The sequence below is a fragment of the Pteropus vampyrus genome, unplaced genomic scaffold, assembly GCF_000151845.1.
Source record: "Pteropus vampyrus isolate Shadow unplaced genomic scaffold, Pvam_2.0 Scaffold529, whole genome shotgun sequence".
Taxonomy (NCBI): Eukaryota; Metazoa; Chordata; class Mammalia; order Chiroptera; family Pteropodidae; genus Pteropus; species Pteropus vampyrus.
In genome coordinates this window covers 796,561-821,580 of record NW_011889310.1, presented here as the reverse complement: position 1 = coordinate 821,580, position 25,020 = coordinate 796,561, and the positions used below count along the sequence as shown (strand labels likewise).

The 25,020-nt window shown below is 46.9% G+C and overlaps 1 long non-coding RNA gene across 1 annotated transcript in view; it reads left to right on the top strand.

Moving 5' to 3' along the window:
* The window catches only part of LOC105307921, a 134,571-nt gene extending 111,613 nt beyond the window's left edge, over positions 1-22,958 (top strand). Inside the window, exons 14-15 of the long non-coding RNA XR_002777852.1 lie at positions 16,220-16,455; positions 22,141-22,958. This is a non-coding gene — a long non-coding RNA (uncharacterized LOC105307921). The remainder of the gene's footprint in view (positions 1-16,219; positions 16,456-22,140) is intronic.
* Positions 22,959-25,020: the final 2,062 nt, after the last annotated feature.

The window sequence follows — 25,020 nt, the reverse complement described above, 5'->3', positions numbered from 1 at the left end:
GTTTCCCCTGTTATTAACATCTTATATTGGAGGTGGTACATTTGTTACAGTTGATCAGTATTGAACCAATACTGATGCAACCAATACTGATGCATGATAATTAACTTAAGTCTACAGTTTACATTACAGTTCACCCTCTGTGTTGTATAATTCTGTGGTTTTTGACAAATGCAGTGTCATGTATCCACCATTACAAAATCATACAGAATAGTTTCACTGCCCCAACTATCCCTTGTACTTCACCCCTTCGTCACTCCCCCACTCTCCTCAAATTCCTGGCAAACAGTGATCTTTTTACTTTATTTTTTATCTCCATAGTTTTGCCTTTTCCAGAGTGTCATATAAATTGAACTATACACTACGTAGCCGTTTCAGACTGACTTCTTTCACTTAGCAATATACATTTAAGATTCCTCCATGTCTTTTCATGGCTCGATAGCACATTTCTTTTTATTGCAGAATAGTAACCCATTGTCTGATGTGCCACTTAGGTCTGTTCTTAATCTCTTGCTCTTCGATGGGCTATTTAACGGTGACAGACAACCCCCGATTCTAAATCACAAAGCACTCCATGCCAATGATAGTCGAGGACCTATTTAAACAACTAGTCTATTTAGACTCATTTCCTGTCCAATGCAAACAACTGATCATTTCGGTAAATAAAAGGAATTAGCCAAATTAATGGTCACTGACTTGACTAGACAGTTCTTTCAAGATGGTCAGACTAGTTGGATCTGTGGGTCTAGCCTGAGAGGCAGGCAGCATGGTCCAGAGGAAGGAGCCTAGGCCCAGGAGTCAAGAGCTCCGGGTTGTACTCACAGCTTTACCATCAACCTGTGCTAGCTACTCCCTTGTGGACCCCAGTCTTTGAAGGCCTTGCCTGCTCTGCTGAGCACAAATGCCAGAAGAGCTGCAAGTCCTTTCTTACTGATCAGCCCTCTCATTTGTGGCATGGGATGCCATTTATATGCCAAAGGACAGCGGGATCAAGGACTCACAGATTTTGCCATGTGGGCATCCTTCTGAGACAACTTCTTGCTAGAGGAAGGGGCTCATGCCGTGTGCCCCTGAGGGCTTTGCAGAACTTTCACAGAAAAGGGCTCATGGTGCATACTCATCCTGGGGCCTGTGGAAATAGGCAAAGGGTGACATTTTGAACACAGCATTTTCCTTGGCCCTGAAAGGGCCTTTTCTTTCTGTATTACGAGGTTGAAACTGACGCAAAACCATCGAAAATTAACACTACTGAATGAGCTAGATCGCTTTAGATGAGCTGTCCTCCCCCCCTCTGCACAGCCGTGTAAATCACAGTGAGCTGTTGCACGTCTAAAGTTTAAACTCTTCCGCTATCGGGAACTGACTTCTCTTAGTGCTTCTGAACTTTTGGACTTAACTCTTAGTTGCTTTTCACGATGAAGTCTCCCCACCCTTCCTTCCCTCTGTCTTTGCGGGGGCAGAGAGTCTTTCTACAGTGTTAAAACAGAAGCTTAGCATTCATTTATTCCGAAAATTAATTTGGTCTACAAACCTTTCCTGAGAGACTCTTCCTTCTGTGCTGGGCCCTTGGGATAAACTTGGCAGTGGGCTCTGTGGAGGGAATGGAAGTTCCTCTGACCTTGGAGAGCACACAGGCAGGGGCTGGACATTTTTGAGTTTTGGCCAGGAGACCCACTATATATCCCCAGCTGCCCAATTAGAAACTCCTCAGTCTCCCTCAGCCACCACTCACCATTGAGTTCTGGAGTTCAGACTACTTATGTCTCACATGGGTGCTGGCAGAAGCCCCCTTACTTGTCTCCCTTGCTCCAGACTGTCCCCGACACTGCTCCTAGTATGAAAGATAGTCTTCCTACTGCATAGTCATGCCTCCCACTCAGAAGACCTGGATCTCCACTGGCTTCAGAATGAAGTTCCAAGTTAGGCTTGATGTGCAGGGCCCACCTCACCCCAACATTCCACTTCCTACTCAGCTCTCGAAATCCTCAGCCACCCCTTCCCCAAATCCTTGTGCTCTAATCAACCTAGATGTGCTTCTGTTCCTGAACATCCCACGTACCTTCACATGGCTTTACCTTGTTCATTCAATTCCTATTGTCTGGAATTCTTCTCCCTTTCCCCACTGTCCTTTCCTATGCATTCTTCAAGCTGCAGCTCCAACATCACCAACTTTGTAAAGTCTTCTCCAATCCCCAGAGAGTTTCTCTCCTGTCAGGTTAGGGCAGGGTGAGTCCAGAACCTGATTCTCAAGGCCCTCACCCATACTGTTCAGTGAAGGGAACTGGCACTGAGTATTTCCCAGAGTGACCCGGAGTCTCCAGGAACATGGACTATGCAGGCTCTTTGCTAGTTGCATAGTCAGCAAGTGGCTACAGCCGCTCACACCCTCTTGCATGACGAAAGATGTCCTGTTTGACTGGCAGAAAATCTAGGGACAAAGGGGCCAGTAGGTGGGTCCCCCCAGACTTTTCCTGAGAGGAACAGGGCAGCCAGCCTCTCAGGCTAGTATGCACAACCCCCCGGCCACCCCAGGCAAGGTCACTCCAACAACTCTTGACTGACTATGTACTGGGCACCAAGCCTTGGACTGCTTGATGTCAGGCTCCTACCCTCAAGGAGCACTCAGTCCAATAGGGAAGATAGAGCCCTGTGTATGGGTATATTGATTTGCTAGCACATACTGGGTGGCTTAAACAACAGAAATTGATTGTCTCCCAATTCTGGAGGCTAGATGTCCAAGATCAAGGTGTTGGCAGGCTTGCTTCCTTCTGAGGGCTATGAGGGAAGGGCTGGAACAGATCCATCCTGGCGACTCAAAGGAACATAGGCTTAGGGCACAGAGAGAACTAAACTTAAATCTCAGCTAGGCTAGTTACCTGGCTTTGTGATTATGGACAGATAAGTCACTTCTGTCCAAGAGCCTCAGTTCCTTCTTCCATGAAATGGGATGATAACTCTTGCCAGCCCTGATTATGGAACTGAAACAAGAATATCTGGGGAAAGGCTATTGAACTAGCCAAGTCTGGAGTGTCTTGATCTCTGTGTCCTGGCAGAGCTTGCCATGGGCGCTGGCCTGGAACCACACTCACTCAGTGAAGGTCTACTGAATGATGCGCAAATGACTGAATAAATGGTCAAGGAGGAGTAGTGTTCTTCCACTGCAAGTCCTCCTGCCAGCTGTGCCCTTGAATTCAGAAGGAGGGCCCGGGGGTTCTTTTTACACTCAGGGCTGAGGGGGAAGAGATTTCCTTCCCCTTTGGAAAGGACAGAAAAGAAAAATAAAAGTTGGGGTCTGGAAGATGGGTAGAGGCTCAAGACACATCATCCATCGGCTTCTCATTTGTGTCCCCGTGGGGTGGCCCAAGTGGGGTCAGGCTGCAGAGCTGAGGAATACGCCCAGAAGCCGAAGTCCACAGGGGAAAGACAAGCAGCAGGCATGAATTGGTGGGAGAAAAGAAGACTGACAAGCACCGTCTCCCCCATCTGCATGCCCCCACCTCATAGTCTAGCTCAGAGTAGCCAGATTGCCCATGCCGGGAGGCTGAGGCCATGTCAGCAGTCATGCTTCCCTCTGATTTGCCCTCTGAAAGGTCTCTCTGCCTCCTGTTCCCTAAGCTATAATGTCCGTAATGAAAAGAGAATGGGATAAGGGAGGCTGAAGACCTGGGTTCGGGTCCTAGCTCTGCCACATGCTGGCTGTGTGACCATAGGAGTTACGTAAGCTCTCTGAGAGTTGGTTTCGTCATCAGTTAAATGGGGGTAATGCTCCTCCCCACACCTACACACACACATACACACATGCACATCCGTTCAGGGTCACTGGGAAAATTAAATGAGGGAGCATGTCAGGAAGTGCTTTGCAAAGCATACATTTCCCAAGTTAATCCACAGCCCTGATGGTCTGCTTGGCACCCAAGGCAACCTTCAGGTGCTGCTTCATTTCCGTCAGGAAAGTCCCACCCTCATTTTAAGTCACTTCACACTACAAAGCCTAAGAACCCCTGCACGTGGGTTCTCTCCCTCCCCCCACACACTCACCAGAAAGATAGGCCCAGTTCGTCACTCACTCACTCACTCACTCAAAAACCTCGTTCCAAAGGCTGCCCATTTGCCCCATCATTTAGAAGGTTGCTGCCTGGAGTTAAATGTGGGCCCATCAGACCCACAGAAAGTCCTGGTTGAGCATGGCCCTAGGACCAAAACTCAGAGTTGAGGAACTTGAACAGGGCGTATGTGACAAGGAAGAGCCAGTCCAGTGGGAAAGGGCTTGTCAGGAGGTGGCTCTTCTCAATTCCATGTCAAACAGGTTCTAGATCTGCTCATAATTCCGCTTTGCTAGGGACATTGCCATCTGTGCCATCAGGTTCTTCCTCCTAGGCCTGGGGGAAGGGCTCCCCCAGGGGCAGTCTACAAGGGATAAGGGAGGCAGCTTGTGCATCCCTAGCTCTGTGGCCGAAGTGGTGGGAGGTGGCCTAGAGCAGCTGAATCCCTGGCCACAGCTTTGTCCTGCCTTGCTCCTGGTTTAGCACAAGTCCCTGCCCCTCTCTGGGCCTGGGTTCCTCTAGCTTCAGAATGAGGGAGTTGACCCATCCCATCCTTAGCTCCCTTCTCACTCAAAACCTCCCAGCACCCAGGCCTTTAATTCAAGCTCTGTGATCCGAGAGCTGAAAGTCCTTCTAGTCAGGGTAGGAATTGTTCTTCTTCCAGCCCAATTGAGGGTTTCATGTGGGTCTTGCCCATGCCTGCTTCATGCCTACAGCTGATCAACCATGTCATAAGCCTAGAGCACACACCCATTCATTGTCCTTAGAGCCAGATTCCATGTGGGAAAAATATCATGCTTTTAAGCAGCCAAACAGCAACTAAGTTCAAACCTCTTCCTTCACAAAGAGTTTCTTCTATCTCTTGGCCCATCTGCCTCTTAGTAACCTGAAACATAATAAAGATGGTATGTGGCCCAGCCATGGATTTTGGACTAAGCCTGCCTTAAAAAATGCACATCATGCCTAGATTTCCCCCCTAGCGATAGCTCCATTCTGAATGACCCTAACGCCTTCCCACAGACACTTGGCCCAGTAAAAGCAAACATTTCAAGAGTTAACTCTCTTACTCCGGTCTTTCTCTATTCTTGCTAAATCCCAGTTTGGGAAGGAAAAAAAATTATCACATTCTTGCATGGCCATTCTACACCAACCAGATTGAGTGGGTGACAGGCAGAAAAACTGGAAAGGAAATGCCTGTAATATTTCGTTAATGTGGTCATCGTATTTGATTTGGCTGCATGTCCCCAGATGCAAATACAAATGTCCCCCTTTATTTGCATGTGAATCTTCCCCAGAGAGAAGAATAGAAGAGCAAGCTCAAGTCCCAAGTATCTGGAGCAGAGTGAGGCATTAGCTGGGACTCAGAACAGTTGTGCTGGGCGCAGGTGGTGGAGGGTGTCATCTCCAGGAAGCTGCTGAGGAGACAACGTCACAGGCAAATACTTTATCTCAAGTGAGAACAGCTTGGAAAATACCACAATTCAGTTTTGCCAAAGACCATTTCACTGGTGCCTTTCGCAGAGAAGGCCAAGGGAGCAGAGAGAGCACTAGGTTTGCAATAAAATTATTCAGTTCAAGTTTGCGTTCTACCACTTGAACTTAGGTGAGTTTCTTAGCTCCTTGGTGCCTGTTTTCTCCTTAGTGGAAATAGACTTTAAAATCTATGCTCTGCTGGCCTCATAGGGTGCTTGTGAAGATTCTAGGGGAAACTGCATATGCAAGCTGTTGTCAAATGTTTTAGGAACATGATGTATTATTATTATTGTTATTAGGTGAGGAAGCTAAAGAATGTCTATAGAGCAAAATCAGGCAACACTTCTGTTTTTAGGTGATTTGGACTCAAAACAACTCATCTGAAGGAAGTAGCATTATTCTTAAGAACTTATGAGCCCTGTGACCTGCGGGCAGGGCTGCCCTCCCTGGACCCTCTCACTTTCGCCATTGGCACCACGTGGGCTTGGCCTACATGCTCTGTCCAGCCCTTTCCAGTCTAAGGCAGCCTGCTGTAAGGTACAGATTGAACACACTTTCCAAATGTTTCATGTTTCACTGGGCCTTTACAGGTGGGAGCTTTCTGTAGGCCTACCCTTTTGGACAGCAGGTTCATTTGCAGCTCTGGTGTACTTGAGCTTGCATTTGCTAGACAACAGGCCAATGTCGTAGGTGAATAGCATGATATCTGGAGAGGGAGCCATGGAATCGTATCCAACAGCCCTGCAAGCCTCTGCCATCTTGACCCTGGGAGGTACAAAGAAATGCCATCACAGGAGGCCTATGCCTGGGACAATTATAAAAGCAGTCTCTGTGGCCCAAATAGACACAAGGCTACAGACTCAGGACAGTTTTCCAAAGGGCCGCTCAATCAGAAGGATCAAAGCATTTAGATAAAAATTGGCATATTTCCAACAGCCGTGATTTAATTATACAGGGAACTCATTGCTGATCATTGCATATCATATTTTAAGGGCTTGTGTTTATCCTCCATTTGGCTGCTACCAGACCATGCTAGAAACAGTTCTACAGAAATTCACCTCTTAGCCTTTCTATAAGGTTTGGCTTCCTAGAGACTCCTGCTCTTCACATCCCCCTGGTCCTCATAAAACCCAGGATCCCAGATGCTGTCCAAGTTTAAACCATTTTGATAATGTCATTAATTGCCACTGGTAAAAGCTGGGAGTGTTTCCCCATTCTCAGATTTCATTCTTTCAACCTACTGCCCTGCTTTCTATCACCTCCCAGGAGCAGGACCTCCTCCACCTGACGTTCAGGGCCTTCCCTAATTCATCCCTTCAGTGTAGAACAGTAGGGAAGATGGTTGGCTTTAGATCCAAGCAGATCTGAGTTTGAATGCCCGCTTTATCTCATATGTGGCTTTAGACAATTACTATACTTTTCTTTCTGAACCTCTGTTTTTTCATCTGTCAAAGGGAGATAATAATGCCTCATGGAGCTGTTGTGAGGATTGAAGAGATAATAATAAATGTAGAGCATCTGGCCCAGCACTTGACCCATGGTGGCTGCTCAGTTGTCAGTGACCGTGAACGCTGCAATTTCATCATGCGCAATCGGGCCCCAACCTCCCCCTCAACAGTTCATCTTATCTTCCCCACGCACTGTGCGCTCCAGCCAGATTTGGACTTTGCTGTTACCCTAGGGCTCTCTGAGCCTTTGCTCTGACTTCGTACCTTTGCTTATACTCATTCGTTTACCTGGAGCATCTTTTCCCCTTTATTCACCTGTGTAACATCAGATCTATGCTACAAATCCCAGCTCAAAGGTGACCATTTTCTCTCTGAGTCCCTATAAGCCTTCAGCGCTCTCCGTGGTGCTCATCAGGACTCCAGCCCAAACCTCTAGTCTGTCTCAAGCCCTGTACTTCATGCTACAGTGTATCCTGAAATGAATCAGACCCAGTACCTACCTTTGAGGAGCTCAGTCTGCTGAGCAACCCGAGAAACAGGGCCACTGCTAGCAACATATCTAAGTTTGGATCCTAAGTAGCTGGCTCACACTTACCTACCCACAGAGAGCCCCCTAGGTTGTTCTGTTCTGGGAAGCCAGGGATGCCCTCTCTCCATCTTCCTACATCTTAAATCATCATGGACTCCATCTTTCTGTGTTGCTTTGAAGCGTCTGATTCACACAGGTTGAGCCAGCCCAAGGACAGAGAGATAATCTAAGTGGCAATGAGAGCGAAGACATTGGGGTCAGAGAGACCTGGGTCATAATCCTGATTCTTTTCCTTTATTGTGTGTGACCTTAGGCAAGTCACTTCAACCTTCTGTAACATATTTCTGAGGAGTAAGTGAGAAGGGTCAGGCACAGGGTAGGACACATGGTGGGTACTCAAAATGTCATTATTGGGCTAGTGGTCTTTGTCCCGCTGCCATCGAGGGTACTACAGCATAGATGGGCATTTCTTAGGCCCCATTCAAGGGAACTTGTAACCTGAAGTGCCGGAGGAATTTTCACAATGAAGCCTTTCCCATGAGGCTCCCCTGAGACGTGGGCCCTAAAGAGAGTAGTTCAGAGAGGCTCCCACTGCTGGAAATGATGACTGTTACTAAGGAGGTATTGATGTGAGGTCAGTTTACGACAATGTCATTTAGTACTCTGGTGAGAGCTATCCACTCAAATCTCAATGATGTATAAGGAAAAGTGTCTCTTCCAGGAAGAGCTGCTTTTGACCAGTGTAATTGAGTGGTGATGGGAGGCAATGAGGAGGGTTTGGTGACAGTTGCCTCGTTAAATCTGACATAAGGACGATCTTGGCAGAGCTTCCATTTAATGCTCAGTGCTTTGTCTTCTGTGGGTTTGAGGGACCAGATTCCAGTCTCCTGGCAGTATCATGGATGGGCTCGGTTGTGGGCTCGTCTGCATCCTTAGCAAGTTGGAATGGTGGAGACAAGGAGGCAGCTGGGGCTATAGAGACAGGTCCCTTCAAAAGCTGCTGAGAAGGCTCAGGCACTGTCAAAAGTGGTGAGGAAATGTGGGTGTGGTCCGTGCAGGTGCTGGTATCTTTTCAGTGTGGCAACGGGGGCTTGGGGACACTGGAAATCTGGGACTTGGAGGTTCATTGCCAAATGCTGAAACATTCGCAGCAAGAGCCTACCAGCAACTGGTAGGAGGAGAGGACTGTTTATCGCCTCTGATGGAAGGGCCAGACAAAAGCGGGGCAGGGAGACAGGACCTGATCCAAACACACTGGGGCTTAGGGCAGGTCTTCAGGTTCAGCAAGGAGCCGAAGTACTCAGCAGAGGAACCGAGGCAGATGCCCATCAATGAGGACTTGGCCAATATGGCTGGGTGGAGATAGTCTTTGGCTCTGTAGGCACAGGGGAATGGGGCTCCCCCAGCCCTACTGACTGCCTGCTCTTTGCAGCAAGATAGAAGATGCCGAGTGAACCCTGCTGGGATAGGTAAGGTCAGGGCTGGGACTGTGAGGGGAGACTCTGAGCCTGACTGTGAGGGGCACATGCCAGCAGGGGCCAATAAACTGGCTGACCCAATTCTCTCTCAGTTATTTGTTTTCACTTGGGCAACATATTAGAATTTACTTGACTACATTTCTGTCCATTCATTTGACCAGTATTTATTTACTGGGCACCTGCTCCAGTTAGGCCCTCTGCTCTATTCTGAGCAGACTAGTGACACTGAGACTGTGGCTCTCTCCTCAAAAACCTCCCTCTGTCTTCTGGGGTTGGCAGATGAGTAGACAGAGCACAGCATGGCAAGTGTGATGTTAGAGTCTGCACAGGGCAACACTGGAGCCCAGCAGAGGGTGCCCAACCGGGCAGAGGCACCTTCCTGGAGGTAGTAGACAGCTCACCAGCATCCTTCTGGCCATGATGCAGTAGTGGACTTGGTTCCTACCTCTGCAGAGTCTTCTCAAACACAGAACTTTGCGGGGAGGGGTGAGGAGATGTCAAGGCAAAGTGGCAAAGTATAGGAAATTCTAGTCTCCTTACCAGGACTGGTTTGATTTAATTCTCACAGTTGGGATCAGGAAGTAAGTCCAAACACTCAGAAACGTAACTAATGATTAAAAAACAATCTGTCTTTATGGACTAGCTCTGGCATAGGCCAGAAACTAGCAGGATGGGAAAGAGGCTTGGAGGGAAAAAAGCAGAACTAGCCAAGTTCACTTGGGGCCCAGGAATTTTCTCCAAATTGGCAGCAAAGCCTCATGGGAAAATGAAACTCCCAGGGAGGCTTAGGCCTCTTTTCCCTCTGGAGTGAGGGGGACTTTTCCTGTGGGGAATGATATGCAAGGCCCTAGGTCCTCCTGGGAGAAAAGATTTCCCTTCTAATGATCCAGGGACCAGGATTTTATTCTGACGTGGGATGGAGAACGGCTTGCTGGGGAGTGAAAAACCACAGGGCCCAGAAATTCAAGAAAAGCCAGTAACTGAAGAATAGCATCACTAGGGCAGCTCAGCACCCAAGGAAAGACACTGACATCTCTTTCCAGAGAGGATGGTTGCAGTGCAGGAAAATTCGCAAAAGGCAATCATAGAGGTCACTAGTGGAAATGGCTGTTTTCACTTTTAAAAATGGTTCGACAAATATTGGGAGAAAAATTATACTGCGTCAGAACCCAGGGCTTGGAAAAGATGAGGCAGCTCTCAGTGGGCTTTCTGGCCTCTTTCCATTCCAAAATGTCCTATTTTAATACATAGAATGAGAAAATTCACTTGTCCCCCGCCCTCTTGCCTCCCTCCCTGCCTCACTTTGTTCCAGTTTCATAAAGCTGTTATGAGGAGCAGCCTTGGTTCAGCCTCAGGAATCACGTGCACACCTCTGTGGCCATCTGCTCTTTAGTATCTTCTGCTAGTGACCCATCCAGGCCCATTTACTTGGCCAGCAGGTCTCTGAGAGCCACCTCCTTCCTGGCCCCATGCTGTAATTTGTAGAACACTTCTGATGGCTAATCCTGGGAAAGACCAGGATTCACAAAATCCCTCTGAGACCAGCCCTCTCTCTTCTGTCATCATTGTGCCCATTTTACAAACAGACAGGGGAAACCATAAAGAGTAGGACACCTGAAAGGCCAGTGGCATCAGACCGCACTGGCTCTCAATATTTGCACACACAGTTGCTGACTATGAAGCAAAATGCTGGGCTCAGCTCGGAGCACACAGCGGACCGATCCCCATTTTTCCCAAGTTCAGACTGGGAATAAGGACAAAGTAGACAACCACAGAATTGTTCTAAACATGTAAGAGATGCCTCTAAAGTAATGTTGACTCCATTGTGTTCATCCTGGAGTGGCAGAAAGATTGATAAATTTGGAGGCAGAAAGTCCGTGTTCAACTCTTCCCTTTGCCGTGGACTAGCTTTGTGACCTTGGAAAAGCTAGTCACCCTCCCTAATCCTCCATTACCTCATTAGTAAAGGGGTGCTAAAGCATCTAGCCACAGGCTTGTGGATGACATGATGAGGTAAGAGATGTGGCAGTACTGGGAAATGGCAGTAGGCTCGCCGTCATCAAACCTCCCACGTGGGGCTTTAGGTGGGTGCTCGGTGCTCATAGCATCTGTGGGACTTGTCTTGGGGTTCTGCCTTCATTTCTAGCCAGCCATTTGTAAAACAGCTCTTTGTCATTTGGGAGTGGGTTCAATTGTCAATAACCCAAAGCTTTTCTGAGAGAATATGGAGAAGGTAGATGGCTAGATTTGGCTACAAAGAGTGGTGTGATTCATAAACTGTCACCAAGGGCCACCTCCACAGCCCCACAGGATTTAAGCAATAGCAGCTGTTTGAAAACATGTAAAACCTCTTAAGCAGATGACTTCGAAGGGAGACATTTCCTTGATGGTGTAAACTCTGGTTCCTTTGCTTAAAAACAGTCTCATTATCATGACCTCCTGTATAAAAGAGCATCCATGTAAATGTCTAGTCAGTCGCGCCCTGTGAGCCTCCATTTTACAATTGACTGAAGTTGCGGGGGGTCAGTGGTCTCCAAGGTTGCTTCCACTTCTTAGGTGGTCCTGTTCTGATTCTGCTTCTGGGCAGGCTGATACGAGCTTGCCTCCATAGTAATCACAGCAGGATCCTGGGAATAATAGCAAACACTTATAGAGCCTACTCTTCCCATGATGTAGGCGCTGTTATCATTTCTGTTTTATAGATGAAGAAACTGAGGAAGGGAGGTGAAATGATTTGCCAAGGATCACACAGCAGCTAGGAAGTGGTAGAGCCAGGATGCTTTGCTCTATTGGAGGGGATATTGTGAGCTGCTCTTATCCAGTAGAAGTGATCTCCCTTTGGGTGCTGCCACGTAGGTTTTAAAAACAACACCTCTAAGTGGGATATAGTGTTTTGAGTGCTATACCCCCAAAGATATATCCACCCAGAATCTGTGAATGTGATCTTATTTGGATAAAGAGTCTTTGCAGATATAATTAAGTTAAGGATCTGGAAATGACATTATTCTGGCGATAGGGTGGGCCCTACATCTAATGACAAGTGTCTAGATGAGAGACAGAAGAGAAGCACGCAAAGGAGAAAGCCATGTGAAAAATGGAGGCAGAAATTAGAGCCACGTGGCTACAAAGCAAGGAATGCCAAAGATTGATGACAGTCACTAGAAGCCAGGAACAGATTCTACCCCAGAGCCCTTGGAAAGAGTGTGGCCCTGCTGACACCTTGCTTTTGGACTTCTGGCCTCCACTGAGAGAATACATTTCTGTTGTTTTAAGCCACCCAGTTTATGGGCAGCCCCAGGAAACATATAGGGATTGAGCCCCCAGGAGGCATCTCGTACCATTGCTCCTCAAAGGCATTCGAAGTTCGAGTTCAGTATGGGGGTGGATATCAATACTACCAATACTTTGGAAGTGTTTGGGAGTGTAGTGGAGGGTGAAATTGGCTCCTTCCAGGCCTACAGCCCTCTCCACTCAGATGCTTCCTGCCCGGTGCTTAGAGTCATCACGAGTGGCAGAACCATCTGCCTGCTGAGCTGCTCGAGAGGGACCTTGGTTCCCAGTGGTATCCAGGAAACCCCAAGAGTGGCCGGTCATAATGGCTCTCAAGAGGGCTCCTGCATTCTGGTTAATTTACCTCTCAGCTCCCTTGACCTGCATTTCGTCCCTTCTGGTATATTTTGTTTTGTACTTGATAAAGGGGAAGGGGAGGGAGGCAAGACAGGAAAGGAGAATGTTTGTTTGCTGGACATTTTGACATCATTGGCATTGGCACTTGGTTCTTGCCTGGAGACATATTGGGAACAAGGGTCTTTGATGTTCTCAAGACTCGAGGGTCGCCCACTAAATTCAGCCCTCCTTCCCAGGCTCCATGGTTCCTTCTCAAAGGCTGAGCTAATGAGAGCTGCTATGGGGGAGAGCTGCTATGGGGTTGGAAATAACAAAAGGATGGCCGAAAGGCGGGGGACTTAAATCCCAGACGTCTGGGACTGGACACGCCTGTAGGGCTCCTGAGGTCCAAAGCTCTTAGCTCACACTTAAGAAAACAGGCCCAGAGGGGAGTAGGGACTCGTCCCAGGTTGCACACTTTGCTCGCTGCCAAGCTGTGACTGGGAAGCAGGACTCTTTCTGGCCTGCGTGGCCAGGCAGGCTTAAATACCCTTCCAGTCATCATGAGAAGTCAGGGTTTGGGCAGGCCCCCTGGGTTCTTTTTCTAGCTGCGAGTCCTGTGTTCCTCCTTGCATCCTCCAGCCTAGCTCCTTGCTGTTTCCTGGGGCACTGTGACCACATTCCACTTGGTTATTTCGGTCCTTCCCTTGTCTCCTCTGCTACACCGCAGAGCTCAAGGTCAGGGCCTAAGCCTGATGCGGATCCATATTCTCCCCATTCCTTCCAGAGCCCAGCCAGGGCCTGACATGGAATAGGAGCTCAGCACATGTTTACTGACTGCATGAATGAATGAATGAATGAATGAATGAATGAATGTATATGGAACAGTAAAAATCTTTTGTTCTAAAGTTCATACTAAGAGTGAATTAGAACGGACTCATTTTTATATGACGTTAGAATTGCATTAGCATTTCAAAGTTTAGTAGAGAAATTAGAGACAAAACGATGCATTCCCATTCTTCAGTGATGGCTAACCCCCGAAGATTTAAAGGAGAAACCGTAACCTAATGTTGTCATTCTGTTTTTCTCCTCTTTTGATGCTTGACAACTGTGATACTATGCATGTTTCGAAATGCATTTTCTATCACTTCAAGCCTCTTACATGAGTCCATAAAATTAGCTCCCAATGTTATTTTTCTTGTTTCTTCTTTGCTCCGTCATTGTGTGGTTAATATACCCTTTTACCATATTTGAAAAGCAAAGTTCATTAAGCGGTGCAAGCCCCACACATGTCTACCTAGCTAGCTTCATGGATGCGTGTGCTTGGCTGGCTCTGCTGGGTACAGGATGAGCAGGGTCCAGAGTGGATCGGGCTCCTGGGCCTAGCAGCCCTGGGTGTGGCAGGCTGGGTGTGGGAGAGCCTTCACTGTGGCCTCGGAGGAGGAAGAGGCAGTGACCATGAGGGCCTCAGGTAGGGCAAGCAGGGGAGAGGCCCATCCAGAAAGCCCTGCTGGGGCAGAGCCAGCGGAGGCCACATCCTGGGACTTGTGCTTGGGCTTCTACGTTACCACAATCTGTGAGAAAGCAGTTTCACAGCCAAGCCTGCCATTCAAAAGGCAGTAGTGGGGAGCGGGCAGCAGAAGTGGTTAGGACAGCGGGCCCTGGATTCGCACATTTCCTAGCCAGGAGATCTGAGGCAAGTTACTCCATGTCTCTGAATCTCAATTCCTTCTTCTGTAAGTTCGAGGCAGTAGCATCTGACTGCCAGGAGTTTAATCTCCGTGTGCCCTTGGTATAGACCCTGGCCAGTGAGAGGCAGAACTGAAAACGGGCCATGCCTCCAGCTGATCTTGAATCTCACTAGGGCTTGAGGGAAGGTTTTTGTAAGAAAGGATGGTCCACAGGCTGTCTGTGAACTATGTGGAGCATCTTTTCTTAAGAAAACCTTCTCTAAATGGCCTGGGTGATGCAGGAGCAAGTAAGCAAGTGTTGATGGCCTGGCTTTTGCAGCCTTTGTTACTTCACTGGACCCTTGAGACAGCCCTGGGAGGTGGCTGGGTGACCCTGAGCAAGTCACCACCTTACCTCTCAGAGCCTGTTTCCTCAGTGGTTGGAGGACAACGAAACGACTACTCACCACACAGAGAGCCGTCAAGAGGAAGCTCTTGTTGCCACACTTGGACCCCACCACAGGACGCACGTAGAGGGGGGCAGGAGGTGACACTGGTTGGTAATCCAAACATGTTGAAATGAGGGGAAAGCTGGGCCAGGGCAGGAGTCTGACTTGTCCTGCCAGGGCACCACCTTAAATTTCCCTTGTCCTCCATCCCAGCCACAGTAAAGCCCTCTGCCTGCACCGCAGAGACTGGTCTCTCTGTCATGATGCCGCAGCCTGTTTAGGCAGCCCATTTAACCTTTACTTTTCATTCCCAGGAGCACTAATGAATTGTTTGGGGGTGATATCCATGGACACACTTCAGGCTTCATGGATTCTGTGTGTTCTCTCTAATATCGCAGGCGTCAGGGAGCTTAGAGGAATTGGTCCCCCGGACTGATACTAATTTCTGTCTCTCTTTTAAGTCCAGACAGAGAAGAGCACTGATTGACTTGAACTCCACAAAGCTGCTGAAGGACCCTGACACAATGTAGAGAGAGGGAGGGGCCCGTCAGTTCCAAACCCCTCGGCCCAGTGCAGGGATACCCTGTGCAGAGTTAGGTTTCTATTGGAACACCTCGAAGCACATGCTCCCCTCTGCATCCTAAGGTGGCCTATTCCAGGTGCAGACAATGCCAGTCATTTGGAAAGTTTTCCTTTGAACCAAAATCTCTCTCTCTGAAATGTCTACTTACAGTCCTGGTCCTGTCCTCTGTGTGCACTTTGCCCATGACAGCTCCAGACATAGGTGGAGACAGCAACCGTGGACCCCTCATCTTTTCTCCGGGCTTATAATTCATTCTTCTTATGTCATGATTTCAAGACCCTTCACCAGCCTGTTCTCCCTTCTGTTTTTTTTCTTGTTTCTCCCCATGTATCTAATTTGTAGCCCACCTAGAATAAATCGGACTGTTATAGGAGAGGCAAAGATTTAAATGGATTTCCCTTCATGTTCGCATCCAGGTTTTCCCAGAGCACTTGCTATGAGCTTTAACTTTCCCGAGGTTTTCTTTCCCTTGCTTGGGTACCATTTCTAAAACAGATTTCATATCTGGCTTTACTTTTCTTTTTTTCCCCTCAGACTCTGTATTAGTTTCCCATGGCCGCTGTAACAAAGCACCACAAACTTAGTGGCTTAAAACAACACACATTTATTATCTTACAGTTTCAGAGGCCAGAAGTTCACAACGGGTCTCACTTTGGCTAAAATCAGGGTGTGGGCAGGGCTGCATTCCTTGCCTTTTCCAGCTTTTAGAGGCCTCCCCCATTCCTTGGCTCATGGCCCCTTCCTCTATCTTCAAGGCCAGTAACACAGCACCTTCAAATTTCACTCTCCCTGACACCTCTCTCTCTCTAACCCACTCTTCTGCCTTCCTCTTTTAGTAGGGCCCTTGTGATTGCATTGAACCCACCCAGATAATCTAGAATAATCTCCCCATCCCAAGATGTTTAATTGAATCACCTCTATAAAGTCCCTTTTTTTGTTTAAGGTAACATATTCACAGGTTCTGGGGATGAGGACGTGGACATCTTTGGGGGGCTGTGCCTACCACAGACTCCTGCCAGCAAGGTCATGGTATTATCAGGATGAGCTTTGCAGACATGGAGAGATTCATCTGGAGATTCCACCAGCTTCTGCCCACCCAGGCCCCAGCCTCCCCTCACGCTGCACCAAGGAGAAAGGACGAAGTGCAAGCAGCTTCTGAGCACAGAATCAGCCCCACAGGTGATGTCTGAAGTGTCTAGTTCCCAGAAACTCTTCTTTTAAATCCATTATGGTCCTGGTGCGAGTAAGGGTTAAGTGAATGAATGACTAGCTGACTGGCTAATTGAGTGACTTGCTGCCACGTCCACCATATCCATATGACCTTCATACAGCGCCCATCAGCACCTGCCAGTTCTCTCTTCAGAAATAGTCAGTTGCGCCCCTGAATGTTCAGATTCATCCCAGACTCCTCAGCCCAGCCTGTTGACTCCGTTTTCTGGTCCAGCTTCACCTCTCACCACATTCATCCTCAAACCCCACCATCTGACCTGACTGGACTGAGTAGAAATAATTGTAGGAAGCATATACAGAACGCTTGCCAAGCTCCAGGCCTTGTTCTGAGGGCTTTACCTGTATTGATTCATTAAATCCTTGCAACGATCCTATAGGTGGGTATTATGACTGTCTCCACTTTACAAATAAGTAAACGGCGCATTAACTTACCCAGGTTTATAGTGAGTTAGCAGTGAGCAGAGCCAGGATTCCTATTTGGGTGGTTTAGCTTCAGAGCCCATGGTTTTAACTATTTTAACCAGCACACCACCTCTCACAATATCCTTGCTGCTCTTTCCTATGTCGTCTGTGCCTTTGTCCCTGTTGCTCTGATTTCTGGGGAGCCAATTTCTCTTTCAAGGTACAGTCAACTCTGCCTTGACTGTCTCTGCCCTCGCCACACACCCCCACTCCACTGTTCTTCCCTCTCGTCCTCGCAGTCAGTGCATCATTCTGCACTGCACTGTGGCTGCTCCCATGTCTGGGTCTCTGGGGCCCATCTCAGGGTGCCCACAAATTTCTGGGTTCTCAACATCTCAGAGCCCCATGACCTGCTGGGCTGGCTCAGTGCAGGCCCCCATGAGAACAGGTAGCTGATTCTCAACTTCGTTCCATGCACTTCTCACCGGAGGGGGAACCTTCTAGATCAGAGGTCTTTAACCTTTGGTAGACCACAGAACCTCTCTGAGGCTCCCGCGGAAGCCATGAGAACTTCTCTCTGGAAAAACACCCACGTACGTATACTGTAGACAAGCTAGGAGGGTTCTGGACACTCCTGACACCCATCGGGGTCCCCAGGTTAGGGAGCCCTCCCCATGGAAGGAAAGCTGCCATTTACAGAACCCCTCGTGGGCAGCAGTCATATCGCCAGGGCCTTCGAAATACATCGTCTCCTCGAACCCTCTCAGCCCCATAGGAAGCATCGCTTTCGCAGCTTGCTCTAAGTCACACAGCTGGAAAGAGCGTGATGGACACTGGTAGCCTGGCCCTGCAGTCTCAGAAATCCTTGTTTTCCCCAGCCATTGCCTCAGAAGCTGACAAGCTGTAGGCGTCGGCCCTGCAAGTGAGGAATTGGCTACAACAGGACAGCAGTGACCCCGGCTATCTCTCTCGCACTCTGAGAAGGAATTTGGGAAGCAACTCTGGTTGCTGGTCAGGATGCTGGGGACTCTGAGCCTGAGCTTTGGCACAAGGGCAGAGTGGCTGGGGGACGGGCTGGCGGCAAGCCTGTCAGAGCAAAGGAGCCCGGATGCTGGGAGGAAGCAGATAGTGGCCAGAGTGGGATTTCCTGAGGTGCCTGCAAGGTCAGCAGGGAGGGCCTAAAGCCAGGACGGAACTGGGGGTCTCACTGGGGAGCAGCTCTGCTCCTCTTCTAGCCCCACACCCTGCACGCAGCTGCCGGGGAGGGCTTTGGTGCTGCTGCTGGAGCCTTTGTTGGCTCTGGCATTGCTGGAGTTAGCTTGGCTAGATTAAAGACAGTCAGAGGATGGGGCAGGGTGCAAAATCAAGGTCAAAAGGCCTGAGATCTGGGTCAGGCTCTATCCCTAGCTTGTTGGGTGATTTAGGGGCATCCCCTCCTGTCACTAGGCTGCAGGCCTCCATCTGTCCAATAACTAGGCCATCTCCGAAGACCTCTCCATAGCTGTGACATCTTTACTTCTGGGATCTCTGTCCGTACCTCAGTCAAGGACCTGGGACAATCCTAACTTTCTTGAACCACTAGGGAAGTTACCTGTGACAGAACAAGAGTACGTCATTATCAGTTCAACATATGTTTACTGAGGTGGTCGGTGTGCAGCCGGGGCTGGCGCTGAGGCTCCACTCAGGAGGCTAACCCTGCGCCTGTCTCAGGGAGCTCCCAGTTCAGCAGCGACAACCGCCATGTAAAACAGGTATCAAGATGCTTCATATGCACCTTGGGCTCTGCCAGTCATCTCTATAAAGTGCCCAGGAGCTAGACATTCCTGACCTGAGTGCAGAAATGGCCTGTATATCTATCAGAAGTGGGCACAGACAAACAACATGGAGAGGCAGGGTTAAGAGGAAGCCACATGAATGTCATTCCTGCTGGAGATACTCAAGCTGGGAGGCTGGACTGAGAAGTAGCGTTGAAATGATGTACCTTGCAAGGCTGTTGTGGGGCCGGAATGGGAGAATTTCTTTATATGCCCAGAGCCTGGCCAAAGCAGATGTTCCACGAATGATGGCTTTTATTAGTTCCATTTTCCAGGCAGGACAATACAGACCTAATGAAGTTGCAGTTTCTTGTCTAAGATCATAAAGGAACTTAATGGCAGAACTTAGATTCTCACCCAGGCTGGACGTGCTCTGACCGCATGCACTTTTCCTCATACCACTGGACTCTACATTAAACTGATTCTGAAATTTGAAAAATCTCATTCAAGTTAAAGATTTGCCAGCATCATTAATTTCCAGAAGTATGTGTGGGTCTTGAGGGCAGTTCCCCAAGAAAAGCTTGTCTTTGCCAGCCCTTACCTCTGAAGGTCCTTTGTCTGTGCCCACTGTGAAGCTGGTGCCAGGGTTCTGGGTAGCATGGACTTCCCCTGCATGTGTACAGATGTGCATGCACGTGCGCGCGCGCGCGCACACACACACACACACACACACACACACACACACCATCTTGCTCCCTACCTTATGCCCTTGGCAGAAAATGAAATGCTTATTAGTTGCAGTGCTCTGCCCACAGCAGAGGTGGCTGCTTGGGACAGGTGTGCCAATTCCCATCTGGCCTCTTTTTTCTGCCCTCAGTACTACCTGAGGTGTATGGGATCCCTCACTCCTTAGGGAGAACACTGTCTATCCTAGGCCCAGCCACAGCACCTGTCTGGCAGCCACAGGTGAGAGCTGGGAGAAACCTCTGCAGAAAATGGAGGGGAGGGATTAGGGCCCCAACTCTCAGCCCCAGATTTGTCACCAACTCCTGGCTTGTCCTTAGGCAGGGCCCTTCTCTATCCTGGGCTTGGAATGTGGTTGTGTACATCAAAGGGCTTGAATTAGAGTAGTGGTATCCAGACCATATTCTCGTGCCTTCCCAGGGTAGTACTTTGGGGGGAGCAAGGATGAGGCTGGAGGTTGAATGTCACTGGACTGGATGACCTCCAAGGGCCTCTCCATCCCTGACAATCTATAATTGTGCATGCATGCATGTGTCTGTGTGTGTGAGAGAGACTGTGTGTGATTTATTCTGGCACGTCTGTACATTACCTGTGTGCTGGGGTTGTGCAAGTGTGTTAATGCTGTGTCACCTTCCTTGAACTTCCTGCCTAGGATTGCCAGTGCCCAGCCCCCATGCTCACCATCACATTGCCCTGGAGTTTGTCTTCGTAACATTTATTATGGAATCATTATTCATAACATTTATTATGGAATCATTACGTATTTGTTGACTTTTTTCTCTCTTCCCCAACTAGAAGGTCTCTTCTCAGAGAGCAGGGACCGTGTTTGTCTTGACCGCTAGTTTGTCCCTAGCACACAGGACAATGGCTAATTCATAGCTAGTGTTGATTCAATGACCATGTGAGTTAGGTGCACCTCTCTGTGTTTGGGAGGGATAGGGGTATACTAGGTAAAAGGGTAGTCAGAGGACTGCTCTGAACCTAGCAAGCCTGGACTTGACCTTGGTCTGAAACTTGAGCCAATCCCTAGTCCTGTCTGCTGCCTGGTCCCTCAGGGGAAGGTTCCATTGCTGGGAGAGCAACAGGCAGGGGTAGCAATCAGGAAGGCAGAGGACGGAGATGAAGGGGTTAAACTTTGCCCACTTACCCACCGCCTTTACTTAGCTGAGAATTCTCCACTAGACTCTTCTGTGCTGTGCATTAGCCATTCTAAATTCTGATCATTGTGAGGGTCCTTGCAGCCTCAGCTTGTGTGGTGTGAGGATGGGGTTTGTAATAAAGAAACAAAGCCTCTGATATGCTACTTCGTTGGTTCCTTGGCTTCATACCCAGCATGTCCGGGCACCAGCTTTCAGGCCATTGTTCCAGGCAGGTGGCCTTCCTGGCTTCAGAACAGCTTCCATTGCATTGGCTGGCTGGCTGGCATGCAGCAGGCACACCCAAGTTGAGACCCTGTTAATAAATGCAACGCGGGCTTGTGACTTGTCAGTCTTCTCCATTCAGACTAGCGTGGCCTCCACAAATAACTAATCAGACTACTGGACATGTTCAGGGGCCTAGGGAAGGATTCAAGCATCTTTCCATGCTTCCCGCTGGTGGCCCTGGAAAGGACAGGAGGGCACTGTGCTTCCAGAGTCTACCTAAAGATGGGATCGATGAATGAGTGGGTAGCCAGCCCTTTTGGTCACAAAATGTGAGGCCAAGCTCATCTTGTTTGTCCTTCCCCAGAATGTATTCAGAATGTAGGCTGCACAGTGTAGAAGGAGCACTGGCTCTACACTAGAGAGAGAAACCAGGACAGGCATGCGAGTTCAAGTCCTGGCCCTCACACTGGCCAGCTCTGTGAACTTGGGCAACTCCCTTTGCCTACCCAGGCCTCCATCTCCTCATTCAATGAGTAAGAATAACAAGACCTGCCTCTTGTGGCTGTTTTTGAGAATCGATTCCTACGTATTAGGTATACATAACGCAGCGCAGTCCTTGACTAGGCCAGGGATGAAATATTGGATCAGTCTGCTTATGGCAACATGTCCACACTCAGACATGGCAGTAACACAGTTGTACCACTGATTGTCACAGTCATGGGTTAATGAGTGTCACAAGCACAAGGAAGTATCTTCAAGGAAGTCTCTCCCAACCCTGATCAGGAAACAGAATTCCACAATTTGGCGACCTTATCCACTGACTGGTGAGGTGGCAGAGACTCCTTCATATGGTCATTAGCTTCATGTATATCAAGTCATCTATATATGTATATATTGAGCCATTCTAGAATCACTCATCAATAAAACCATCCGAGGACTTCCAGCTTATCTATTCCTTACTAGCTACAACTTTCCTCTCTGTGTACATGACAGCGCATCATTACCTGGAGGTAGGAGGAGCTGGTAACAGTTTTTGTTGATGATATAATTTTCATTGTTAAGAAAGTAGAACGAGTTACTTTAGATTTGATTCTCAAAACAGCTTCACTAAGTGGGTGGCATTTCATCTTAGCAGCCACTGGGAGATAGATCAGAGGATCAGCTCTGAGGGCAGTCATGCGACGGAGGGTGTTAAGAGTCCTGGGTTTGAGTCCCAGTTCGGTCATTTGCTGCTCTTGTTACTGGACATGACTTAAGTGTCACTAGCACTCTCCAGGCCAGATAGAACTTTCATCATTTTTTTCATACCTTCAGGACTGTTTGGGGAGGAAGGCAGGACAAGGATAATTCTATTATGCATTGTTTTCCAGATGGAGAAGAGGAGCTGTAGGGAGTTGAAGTGAGTTATCCAAGGTCCTACACTTGGTTTGTGGGGAGATAACGGGGTGGCATTTGAAGCACTGCTCTGGAGCACTCAGCCACATCTGAACTGGGCTGAGAATCTCATATTGGATTTCGAACCAAGAGCTGTCTGCCAGCAGCTGCAGGAATAACTCCTGAGGAAGTCTGCCTGAGACATCACAGCATCCACCATAGCATCTTGCCCTGTGTTTATCGGTCGTTTGAGTATCCTCTTTTGTATTAGGCCTGTTAAGTTGTTTTGCTACCTTTTATACTGAGTTGTTTACCTTTTTCTTATTGATCTGTAGGAGTCTTTACATATTCTGGGATACTACTTTATTCCTTTTATATGTTCTCCCAAGCTGTGGTTTGGCTTGTATTTTTCAAAATTTTGTTATGAAAATTTTCTAGTATACAGAAAAGCTGAAGGACTCCTACAGTCAACACTCAGATATGCATCTGCTCAAACAACTAACATTCCACTCTACATGCTTTGTCACTTATCTATCATCTTATCTATCCATCAATCTATCTTATTTTTGAAGTTTCACAGTTGCATTCAGTATGAATACCATTAATATTTGTTTACAGTTTGTTTTTAATTCTGACATGAGATTTGCATATAATGAAATGCACAAATCATAAGTGTTTTATTTGACAACTTTGGAAAAGTACATACCTCTATTGAAAATTAGAACATTACCATCATCCTGGCAAGTTCCCTCATATTCTTTCCCAGTCAACCCCTACCCCTACACCCCACTGCCAACTGGTGTTCTTATTTTTTCCACTGTAGACTAGATTGAACTATTCTGGAATTTCATATAAATGGATTCATACAGTATATCTTTTTTTAATGTCTTCTTTCATTCAACATAATGATTTTGAAATTCAAAATCATTGTTGCTTATATCAGTAATTTGTTTCTTTTTTACAGTATGAATTTAATTTATGAAACAAAATTACAATTTGTGTATCCATTCTCCTATTGGTAGACACCTGGGCTGTTAACAGGTTTTGATATTGGTGAATAAAGCTGCTATGAATATTCTTTCATAAAACTTTTTGTGGACATTTGTTTTCATTTCTCTTTGGTGAATACCTAGGAATGTAATTGCTTGGTCATAGAAGTAGGTACATGTTTAGGTTTAGAAGACATTGTGAGCTAGCCCATATTCCGAAGCAGCTGTACCATTTAACATTCGCATCAACAATATGTAAGAGTTCTAGTTGCATCGTATCCTTGTCGACATTTTTATTCTCTTAAATTTTAGCCATTTAAGAGGGTATAATGATATCTTATTGCAGTTTTGATTTGCATTTCCCTGGTGACTAATGATGTTGAACATCATTGCACTCTTACTGGCCACTTCTATATCTTCTGTTTAAGCATTTTGTCCATTTTTATTGACTTGTTTGTCTTTTTATTATCGAGTTTTAGGAGTCGTTGGGTTTTTTTTTTTGATATCCTAGATAACAGTTGTTTGTCAGATATATATTTTGCAAACGCTTCCTTCCAGTCAGTGACTCATCTCTATATTTTCTTAATGATGTCTTTTTTAAAAATAGACTTTGTTATTTAGAACAGTTTTAGATTTATAAAAAAAAAATGAGATGATAGTACAGAGAATTCCCATATACCTCTCACCCACTTTCTTTTATTATTAATGCCTCACATTAGTATGGTAATCTGTGACAATTAATAAACCTAGATTGGTCCATTATTATTAATAAAATCTATACTGCATGCATATTTCCTGAGTTTTTTACCTAATATCCTTTTTCTGTTTCAAAATCTTATCAAGAATATCATATATTATATTAGTTGTCATGTCTCATAAAACCCCTCCTGGCTGTTACAGTTTCTCAGATTTCTCTTGTTTTCGATGGTCTTGATAGTTTTAAGGAGGACTGGTGAGATATTTTATAGAGTGCCTCGTATTTCTCATGATTAGAGCGAGCTTATGGATTTATGAAAGACCACAGAGGTATAGTACCATTTTCAGCCATCATATCCATATGTTCATATTGACCATGATCTTGGCCGAGTTAATGTTTGTTGAGTTTCTCCACTATAAAGTTACTCTTTCTTTCCTCCTTTCCATAGTGTCCTCTGTGGAAGGAAGTCACTATGAGCAGCCCGCACTTAAAGACTGGGGAGTTATCCTCTCTTCATTTTGGGTCAGAGTATCTACATAAATTCTTTGGAATTCATCTGCACAGATCTTAATGTCATTTGATGAGCTTGCTTACCACAAGTCATGAAGGTACCTCAACCCATACCTACATTATACACAAAAATTTCATTTAGATATTTCATAAAACTAAACATAAAAGCTAAAACCATGAAGCTTTTACAAGAAAACATAGATATTAGGGTTATGCTGGCCCCATCAAACAAGTCAAGACGAGTCCTCTCCTCCTCTATTTTCTGAAAGTCTTTGTATTGTATAAGATTGTTATTTCTTCCTTAAATGTCTAATAATATACACCAGTGAAACTGTTTCACCCTGGAGTTTTCTTTGTGGAAATGTGTTTGATAATAAATTCAATTAATAGATAGGAAATGCATATTTTCTGTTTCATCTTATGTCCATTTCAGTAGGTTGTTATTTTCAAAAGAGTTTGTTCATTTCATCCAAGTTGTCAAATTTGTTGGCAGTAAAGATGTTCATTATTATCCTTCTAATGCTATGGGATCTGTAGTGATTCCCTTTTTTACTGTTGATATTGCTAATTTGAGCGCTTTCTCTTTTTTTCTTGATTAACTCAGCCAGGGAGTGATCAATTTTTCTTGATCTTTTCGCTTTGATAATTTTCTTTATTGTTTTTTTTTTTTCTATTTCATT